Source organism: Nanorana parkeri, unplaced genomic scaffold (genome assembly GCF_000935625.1).
Source record: "Nanorana parkeri isolate BGI_ZX_2015 unplaced genomic scaffold, ASM93562v1 scaffold2730, whole genome shotgun sequence".
In the NCBI taxonomy this organism is placed as follows: Eukaryota; Metazoa; Chordata; class Amphibia; order Anura; family Dicroglossidae; genus Nanorana; species Nanorana parkeri.
Genome location: NW_017308998.1, coordinates 34,712 through 43,391, shown reverse-complemented (window position 1 = coordinate 43,391; position 8,680 = coordinate 34,712). Strand labels below are relative to the sequence as shown.

General features: G+C 39.3%; 1 long non-coding RNA gene across 1 annotated transcript; it reads right to left on the bottom strand.

Moving 5' to 3' along the window:
* Positions 1–202: 202 nt before the first annotated feature.
* Positions 203–6,221, bottom strand: LOC108802217. Its single transcript, XR_001942206.1, has 3 exons — positions 6,211–6,221; positions 3,897–3,898; positions 203–297 (listed from the first exon to the last, which is right to left on the bottom strand). It is a non-coding gene; the product is annotated as an uncharacterized LOC108802217 (long non-coding RNA).
* Positions 6,222–8,680: the final 2,459 nt, after the last annotated feature.

Genomic DNA, 8,680 nt, shown 5'->3' with positions numbered 1-8,680 from the left:
CAGAGTGATGCACTAATAAGGTACTGTAAATGTTGTTAATAGATAAGGTACCTGAATGCATTTTTAAAGTTTAACTTCTGAGTTTAATGTCACCTACTACGCATTCTGGTGTGGGAGGTGCGTTGCCTCGCCATTCATTTGAATGGCACCCCAAACGCACCTCCAGCCCACAGTTCAATTGTCCGCACTGGAAAGCACAGTACTGCAATGCCGTGAGTTCCATTGCAGTGTAACTTGGGTCTCAACCTAATGACCAAGGTCCAATGTGGGTCCTGAGGTTACACAGGTTGAGAACCACTGCTTTAGAAGATGATCATATCATATTGCAGGTGTGGTTGTAGATTGGGGATATGCTGTAGGAGAAAGTCAGATTAGGGGGCCTGAGGGCCACACAGTAAGTCCCAAAGGACCACAGTTTGGGCACTAGGGCACTACAGGAAACCTTACAACACATACAATATTACTTCAAGCTCTGTTCAGAATTCTGGGAAAGCAGTGAGCCAGTGACACAAGCAGGGCATGTTAATAATGCCTCTGGGGTCACCTTGGTTTTCATGGCTCTTTTTAAACTCTTGAATGTTTGCCAGACATGGAGATTCATAGTTGGTTGCAGAACAACATAAAGGGGTGATTTTTAATAACATAAAATTACAAAATGCTCTGTGTAGTAATAATACACGCTGTATCACATTTTACCAATAGTGGCGTTTTTCTTAAAATCGCTTAACTGACACTGAGTTGCTGTTGACATTGTTTTGCTTCTAGTGACAAACACAGGCTACACACACACTCATTTATAATTTATGTGTCTCCTACACATGCACTGTGCCATCCCACACAGCAATAACCTTGTCTGCATGGCGAGCAATAACATCAGCCTATCTGTGTTGAACTCCCACTCACCGATTTGCTCCAATTTAATACCAAACACACATCTTTTCTATTACCTGAGAGAATTCCACCCACCGGCCAAGTAGACATTTACCTTAACACAAAACATTGCACTTTGTTGATACCAATAATTGAATGGGTGAATATGTCTTTCCTGATCAAATTCCAAAATCACACAATATATATGGGTGTCAAACATTCTCTGGCTGCATATTGCACATCTCTCAGAGACTAGATCTTCTTATGCTATTTACTGGTTTTGACCCCTATGAAGTTTCACTCTTCCAGTTTCATTGTCATGCAACATAGATGAGAATTCCAACCGGTAAAGTGACCACCTCCCTTCCTTTTAATGGTTGTGACAGGTGGGCGGACCATGAAATTCAAGTATAGTGAAGCCCCAGAGAAACATAAACCCTTTAAATGTGAATATTGGAAGAATTAACCAATTTCCTGTAACTGCAAGAACATTTCTGAATACTGTCACAAAACCACCACAATTCAGAACAGATGAGGAGAAATGTATTAGCAGACGTCCCCTTCAGTGAAATTTGCAGATCAAAATGATGAGTAGATCCAGAGTTAAAAAAATAAGCAAATCTGCCTGGACTCAAACAGCTTTTTGAAACTTCGCGAGCTACAGCTCGCGGTATACTGAGCTTAGGGTGACGGGAGGACGCTAGTTTGTGTCCTCCCGTTACCCTAAGGAGAACTATGGGGAAAAGACTTAACCCCATAGTTCTCCTTTAATAAGCAAGCTATTGCCAAACAAAAGGCATGGGATGCCAGGAGGACGTAAACCAATGCCAAAATTGGTTCAAAATGTTGAACCAGGAACTCATCCCTAATCCAGAGCTATAGGAAGCTCAATTTAAATGCAATCTTGGCTTTTCTTGTACTTCTGGAGCTTAGTGTATTACTTTTTTCATCATATGGTTTGAATTGCATGGGTTTGTGACATGTTAACTTTAACAAAACATTTTAGGGCAGGAATGGACATGTGCTAGGAGTCATGTAGCCAGTGAGCCTAAAGATTTTAGCTGGTGTGTCTATCATTGTCCCTGTTCTTACCAATAGGAAGGCACGATCCCCGGTTTCCTACAAGTGCCCGTTGGCTACTGGACTCGGCTGTTTAGATTCTTAACGTTACATTATTCGTTTCCACCCCACATTTGGGCTTATTTATTAAACCAAATGCATAAATAAAGGGCACCCTTGTTGCCAAGAACTCCAAATGTGCAGACAAGAACACTTTTTCAGGGCTATAGATATATTGCACAGTTTGTAATGCTGAATAGGTACAGTTGATATTACAGCTGTAATATGAACCAGAAAACACAGCAGTGCATAAATATATTGTAACAAATAGAAAGGCATAGTCCCAGTAGGATGGTCGGTACTCTCTCTTTTTTTTTTATTCAAGGGCTTAGTGTCATGAAACCAGCACGTCTTTAAATTATAATAGACTTTCCCCTCCAGCAGCTTCCTTAAGCTATGTCTGTCTTTGCATAGTTTGCCAGGATCTGAGGAATGCCTATAACCCTGTTGCTTTCCCTTGTGCATATTTGCTAGTCTTTGTGGCTACCCTATGGCATATCGTCTGTCTAACACATAAAATATTCACTTTTGCTCTCCATACTCAAACAGGCTTCCCACAATCATACTTTTTTAAATTGTAAATGATATTGAATCTCCTTCTGGACCTCAGGCATCTTCTCTCTAGATACACATATTTATTAAACTTCCCATGGTGAAAAACCATTTATACAGTCATTTTAGAGTATTTTGTTATATATTTTTAAAATGTTTATGTGGCTGGATTATATTTTTAATAGCAATCTGATTGGTACCTTGCTACATGTTTAATCTGTATATTTCCATATGGACAAAATACTGAAATTTTTGTTTGCTAAAAAAATAATAATCAAAAGCAATGTCATACATGCTAGCCAAAATAGTGGGTAATATGTACAGTATCATATATTACTGCATAAGTCTTATTTTAGGAGTGATCTATCAAGTAATAGTCCATACCCTCTGCAGCAGTCATTTAGAAGAGAAAAAAAGTATTAAAACATTTTAACCAAGATGTCCTCATGTCAAATGGGTTAGTTCACAGAGATGCATTCGTTTTTTGGACTACAGTCTTTATTTTAGTTCCGGATAGTTTTTTCATGAAAACATAACTATTCCATAGGTGTGCAAGCAATATTTTTTCACATGAAATGGGTTTTTAAGTACAGTGGTTATTTAAAGTCCAAATTCTTTTTGGATAGAGACGCAAATGGTTAAAACCCCTGTCAGATTTCCTTACCATCTGTCCCATTGGGGGAATTTGCTTTCACTTCCAGTCTTGTAGACACAAAAAGAAGTAAGTGGAAATCTCTCCAAAGTAAAGGCTCTCAGTTGTCCCCCACCATATTGTGCTGATAACAGTTCACAATTTTGGATATTCTCTCACGTTTAGTCTAGGTGACAATGGCCATCAAGACAAGCAGAGAGGGTGCTTGTCACCTAGTAATAAAAAAAACAAAAACTGACAGGGGTTCTGAAAAATACTTAGATTCAAATATTATTTGGCTTAAGAGAAATAAAAGAATGGGCCCATATATTCAACTTATATGACCTCATGATTGTATGAATGGAACTTTGGAATAGACAGACATGCTTTTGCTTTGTCCTTGAAATCTGAGAACAATGTCAGAACATGAGAGTACATTAGGTTGAAGTATGACATTTAGAAATTTACATGACTTAGTAGTTTGGTCAAGCCATATTGAGAGTATAGAACATCATTACATCAATGTGTAGTGAGAATAGACCTTCAAAGTATATGACCTTATAAGATTAGCCAGTAGTTATTTTAAAGTCAGAATATGAATATAAGGAGGGGAAAACCTTTAAGGAAGGACGCATTACATCGGCGCTACACTCAGACAGCTTCCACTGAGAAAAACACACCCACACAGAAGACTTTGCTATTACACCTGTTGAAGACTATTTACGTCTAGAATCCTCACAAGCTAGAAAAACTTCTAAAGACTTCACACGAGGTGATATTCAGGGATCACTAACTCTGCATTAACTTTGAACTATATTTTAAATTGTCTATTTATTAATTTTTGCTATATCATTGTATTCTATTGCTTTTACGCTATATAATTAACCGCTTGTAGAACAGGTGTTTAGACCCCCTTCCAGGCCATTTTTCAGTATTCAGCGCTGCGGTACTTTGACTGACATTTATTCCATCATGCAACGCTGTACTGAAATGAATTTTATACCATTTTTTTGGGGACAGATAGAGCTTTCTTATGGTGGTATTTAATCACCACTGGGGTTTTTATTTTTTACTATATTCAGGAGAACTGACTGAATATTTGGGAAAAAAACGTTTTTTTTAACATTATGTTATAAAACAACTAATATTACCCACTTTTTTAGTAAGATATAAAAGACGGGGTCACGTCAGGTAAATAGACACCAAACATGTCAAGCTTAAAAATTGTGCGCACTCGCGAAATGGCAAAAAAATACCATACCCAAAATTGGCCATAGGCGACACTTTAAAAGCTTTTACAGCTCATCAGTTTAGTGTTATCAGTGGTTGATGACCCTAAAATTATTGCTCTCACTGCGACGTTCGTGGCGATATGTAACATGTGCAGCGTAATGGGCGCAATCGTTTTCGCAGGTATGCGCACCTGACGCATGTTTACATGCGTGTATGTAGGGGTGGGGACTTTTTAAAAAAATGTTGTTTTTTTAACATTCTTTTTTATGTGTAACTTAAAAAAATTTTTTGGGGGAAACTTAAAATGTTTTTCCTATTTTTTTTTCACTTAACTTTATTGCTATAACAGAGGGGGCTAAGAAACCCCTATATGTGATAGCAAAAGAGGTGACAGGTCCTCTTTATGGAGACATGAGGGGTCTCCAAGACCCCTAATGTCACCTAGGACCCCCCTGAAGAAGCTGATGAAGCAGAGATCTGCTTCATCAGCTTCTCTCCAGCATCTTAAGCTGGAGAGTGACACGAGAATGCGGAAGTGATGTAATATACACCACTTCCGCATTCTGACAGCGGAGAGGGGACCGGAAGGAGATTGTGAACCGACCTCCCTCTGATCCCCTGTGACAGAGGCAGTATGCTGGTCCCGGACTCGCACCGGGCACAGCGGAGCCTAGCTTGACAGCGGTAGGGGGGGTGCCGCGGAGGGGGGGGCGCACATCACGGGACCTCATACAAGCGATCCGCCGGCTCTATAGCCAGCTTATTGCTTGTATATTAACGGGCATCGCTGCCTGTTTTCAAATAACGGGCATCTCGCACTCGCGCGCGCCCGAGTGGGCGGGAGTAACAGGACGTGTATAGACGCCCAGTTACATCCAAGAAGCTCCCGGCTGGCCGTGTATACACAACGGTCGGCCGGGAGGTAGTTAAAGTCATACGTTTTTCATTTAACTGGACACTTTTTTAATGAAGATTATATAATCACCTTTAATAGTCCATACCCTCTGCAGCAGTCATTTAGAAGAGAAAAAAAGTATTAAAACATTTTAACCAAGATGTCCTCATGTCAAATGGGTTAGTTCACAGAGATGCATTCGTTTTTTGGACTACAGTCTTTATTTTAGTTCCGGATAGTTTTTTCATGAAAACATAACTATTCCATAGGTGTGCAAGCAATATTTTTTCACATGAAATGGGTTTTTAAGTACAGTGGTTATTTAAAGTCCAAATTCTTTTTGGATAGAGACGCAAATGGTTAAAACCCCTGTCAGATTTCCTTACCATCTGTCCCATTGGGGGAATTTGCTTTCACTTCCAGTCTTGTAGACACAAAAAGAAGTAAGTGGAAATCTCTCCAAAGTAAAGGCTCTCAGTTGTCCCCCACCATATTGTGCTGATAACAGTTCACAATTTTGGATATTCTCTCACGTTTAGTCTAGGTGACAATGGCCATCAAGACAAGCAGAGAGGGTGCTTGTCACCTAGTAATAAAAAAAACAAAAACTGACAGGGGTTCTGAAAAATACTTAGATTCAAATATTATTTGGCTTAAGAGAAATAAAAGAATGGGCCCATATATTCAACTTATATGACCTCATGATTGTATGAATGGAACTTTGGAATAGACAGACATGCTTTTGCTTTGTCCTTGAAATCTGAGAACAATGTCAGAACATGAGAGTACATTAGGTTGAAGTATGACATTTAGAAATTTACATGACTTAGTAGTTTGGTCAAGCCATATTGAGAGTATAGAACATCATTACATCAATGTGTAGTGAGAATAGACCTTCAAAGTATATGACCTTATAAGATTAGCCAGTAGTTATTTTAAAGTCAGAATATGAATATAAGGAGGGGAAAACCTTTAAGGAAGGACGCATTACATCGGCGCTACACTCAGACAGCTTCCACTGAGAAAAACACACCCACACAGAAGACTTTGCTATTACACCTGTTGAAGACTATTTACGTCTAGAATCCTCACAAGCTAGAAAAACTTCTAAAGACTTCACACGAGGTGATATTCAGGGATCACTAACTCTGCATTAACTTTGAACTATATTTTAAATTGTCTATTTATTAATTTTTGCTATATCATTGTATTCTATTGCTTTTACGCTATATAATTAACCGCTTGTAGAACAGGTGTTTAGACCCCCTTCCAGGCCATTTTTCAGTATTCAGCGCTGCGGTACTTTGACTGACATTTATTCCATCATGCAACGCTGTACTGAAATGAATTTTATACCATTTTTTTGGGGACAGATAGAGCTTTCTTATGGTGGTATTTAATCACCACTGGGGTTTTTATTTTTTACTATATTCAGGAGAACTGACTGAATATTTGGGAAAAAAACGTTTTTTTTAACATTATGTTATAAAACAACTAATATTACCCACTTTTTTAGTAAGATATAAAAGACGGGGTCACGTCAGGTAAATAGACACCAAACATGTCAAGCTTAAAAATTGTGCGCACTCGCGAAATGGCAAAAAAATACCATACCCAAAATTGGCCATAGGCGACACTTTAAAAGCTTTTACAGCTCATCAGTTTAGTGTTATCAGTGGTTGATGACCCTAAAATTATTGCTCTCACTGCGACGTTCGTGGCGATATGTAACATGTGCAGCGTAATGGGCGCAATCGTTTTCGCAGGTATGCGCACCTGACGCATGTTTACATGCGTGTATGTAGGGGTGGGGACTTTTTAAAAAAATGTTGTTTTTTTAACATTCTTTTTTATGTGTAACTTAAAAAAATTTTTTGGGGGAAACTTAAAATGTTTTTCCTATTTTTTTTTCACTTAACTTTATTGCTATAACAGAGGGGGCTAAGAAACCCCTATATGTGATAGCAAAAGAGGTGACAGGTCCTCTTTATGGAGACATGAGGGGTCTCCAAGACCCCTAATGTCACCTAGGACCCCCCTGAAGAAGCTGATGAAGCAGAGATCTGCTTCATCAGCTTCTCTCCAGCATCTTAAGCTGGAGAGTGACACGAGAATGCGGAAGTGATGTAATATACACCACTTCCGCATTCTGACAGCGGAGAGGGGACCGGAAGGAGATTGTGAACCGACCTCCCTCTGATCCCCTGTGACAGAGGCAGTATGCTGGTCCCGGACTCGCACCGGGCACAGCGGAGCCTAGCTTGACAGCGGTAGGGGGGGTGCCGCGGAGGGGGGGGCGCACATCACGGGACCTCATACAAGCGATCCGCCGGCTCTATAGCCAGCTTATTGCTTGTATATTAACGGGCATCGCTGCCTGTTTTCAAATAACGGGCATCTCGCACTCGCGCGCGCCCGAGTGGGCGGGAGTAACAGGACGTGTATAGACGCCCAGTTACATCCAAGAAGCTCCCGGCTGGCCGTGTATACACAACGGTCGGCCGGGAGGTAGTTAAAGTCATACGTTTTTCATTTAACTGGACACTTTTTTAATGAAGATTATATAATCACCTTAAGACGCTTAAAACATAAGTGTCATTCAAGTATTTCTAGCAGGTTCTAATCCAAAACTAAACAAAATATTTAGTTTTTTAGATACATTAAAGTGACACTAAACCAGGAGTTAAATCTTAGAAATACATTTAAGTACCTTAAATATTAACGAAAATGTATCTTATTTGTGTATCACTTGGCTTTATCATCTCTGAATTGGTGCTGACACTGTCCTTCCTTCTGGAGGGTGACTACTTTTGTTCCCCATGGTCCTTGTGTGTGTTGTAAAGTAGCCATCGCTCCAAGCTCACTCCTGTGATGGGCTATAATTTCTCACATTTAGTTTACTCATTTGTATTGAAGTTATTAGTCTACTATCACGGGAGTGAGCTTGGAGAGGTTGCTACAACACATACAGGGACCATGGGGACCATGCATTTTTAAGATTTAACTCCTGAGTTTAGTTTTACTTTAACTTACTAAATGACTGTATCTCTCATCAATCTGCATTTTATCTTGATTTATTATTTTACCTCTTCTTCCAATGTTTTCTTTTCCTTATTTCCTCGATAGACACCTGTTAGAACCTTACAATTACCTCTAGGCAGAAGCTAGTTATATCTTAAAAATGAAACAAAAGACTAAACAAGTATTACCTTAATACAAAAGTCATTGTCTTACTTGAAGAACAAAGCAGAAGTCACTAGCATTCAGTACTCATATGCAAAACTACGCTCTTTAATTGGTAATGCATCAAGTAAGCCCACATTTCAGGGTCATGCAGGGTCCCTTACTCATCATAATAAACTATAACATGTATAAAATGT